This window comes from Aspergillus pseudodeflectus, assembly GCF_044049435.1.
Source record: "Aspergillus pseudodeflectus strain CBS 756.74 chromosome Unknown BJX68scaffold_62, whole genome shotgun sequence".
Lineage (NCBI taxonomy): Eukaryota > Fungi > Ascomycota > Eurotiomycetes > Eurotiales > Aspergillaceae > Aspergillus > Aspergillus pseudodeflectus.
Genome location: NW_027263838.1, coordinates 153,709 through 155,896, shown reverse-complemented (window position 1 = coordinate 155,896; position 2,188 = coordinate 153,709).

Below are 2,188 nucleotides of genomic sequence, written 5' to 3'. Positions count from 1 at the left end.
TTTATATTATAAGATTAATTAAATATATACTAACCTATATATACATGGAGATTAAGTAGAATATTATTAAGGATACTTTAGAGCTTTTTAAAATAATTAATATCCCCCTTCTTCCTAATATAAAAGGTAAGATTTTATATTATATACTTAAGGAGGTCTTAGGTATTTTTAAGGCCTACTTATCTAAAAATACTAGCTATTAAAAGAAGCCTATTCTAGGGACTTACTTAACTACTAACTATATAATAATCTTACTAGGATTACCCTATATTTATAATATTAAGTATAAATATATAAAGGTCCTTGGCCTTTCTAAGGTTTGCGAGTAGTGTGAAAGGTAGTAATGAAGGTGGATAGCTTGTCGCGATAACTTAATTCCAAGAATAAGGATCTGATAGTAGATTAACGCTGAAGGTTGGAATCAACCCCTTGCGAGCAGAGGAAGTTCTCTGTGGGCTTAGTCAGCCCGCGGGCTGACTAAGAATTAAGGGTTGCAAGCATCTAAGTACATTCGCGAGGGCCTTATAAAATATAACCTCTAGTAGTTACTTATTTTAGGAGGCTTCTACTTCTAGTAGTACCTAGATATAACTAGTATAGTATCTATACTTAAAGTAATTAACCCCTACCTACTTATATTAGATCCTATATTTATACAGGGATATGGATAGCCTTATAGTATAGTTAATTATTAAGATTCCCTAATCTTTAAGTAAACTAAACAGCTTCTTAGTAGTTAATATAGTTAGGAGTAGGTTATATATAAAGTAAAGGACGAATTAGATTATTTAATGGTAGAATTATAAGGTATACCCTTTATTTTACTAGATTAGTTACCTATTGTAAGACCCTCACCACATGTATATAGGATAGCTAGAACTTCGCGGGCTGAGTCAGCCAGGGGCTGACTCAGCACACGAAAGGATATCCTCCCTTCGCGAAGGCAGAGACTTCGCAACTCAGCGTTAATCTACGATATTAACCTGACTATTGATTTACACATGGATTCTACTATTTATATCTCTTATTAAGTACCTTTATACCCTTTCACACTTATCACAACCCCCTTTAGGCCTCAGGTCCTTATACCTATATTATACCATTTTATTATAGAAAGGAGCTACTAGTTTATTTAGAATATAGAAATTAATAAATTATATATATATTTGCTTTATTAAGTAATTAATTAATTAATTATTTTTAATAAGGTAAAGTAAGTTACTCTATAAAGCGATTCTACCTAGCTACTAAACTACTTTAGGAATAGTCGTAGCTATCTCCCGAAGCTATACCAAAAGGGTTTAGGGGCGGTCATTTTAGTAAGTCCCTATACATATTAGATTAATAGTGTGACAGCAGGTGCCTCGGGCTTCAGGCATCCGACAGGCGGCCGCGAGGCTACCGAAGCGCCTGCGGGTCATATATTTGTTGATAACACACTAGAAGGTCTAGTCTAGGGTCATATTGTTGATAATAATAATAGGTCTACGCCATGGAGGACAGCAAACCTCTAAAGGGGTCCTATGCATATGTAACCTTATAGAATTACTAGTTCGTATAGATTTCTCGTAATTAATTTCTAAGTAAATCTAGTAATAGCTCATCGTTTCTCTTTTAGATATTTATTATATCTTAATCTTTTAGTTATTACTAGGTAACTACTATAAGTAAGAACTAACTAGCTCCTAATATTAACCTAATATTACTATTTATAGTTTAAATTACTTCCTAACTTATAACCTCTAAGATAGTTAATACCTATTCTAGCTTTTAGACTTTTATAACTAGTAGCCTTACTAGTAGCCCCTAGTTAGACATGCCTTACTTCTAAATAGTTATACTAGACTCCTAAGCTATACTACTTATAAAGACCCTTAACCCTATTCCTAGACTATCTATAACTACTAAAGGCAAGTAGCCTGCTTATAGTCTAACTTTAGACCTTTTTAATATAACAAAGCGCCTAGGTTTCTTAAGTAGCTATAATAGAAAAGGATCTAAACCCTTTAATTTAAATTTTAAGAATTTTAACTAATTTTTTTTAAGAATAAGAGCCTACTACTAAAATATAACTAACTACTAGCTAAGAAGTATTTAACTAGAGGTACTTCACTAGGCTAGATGCTCGAAGAACTTACTAATAATCTCTAGGTAATTAGGGGATACCTTAATAGCCTTAATAGTAGGC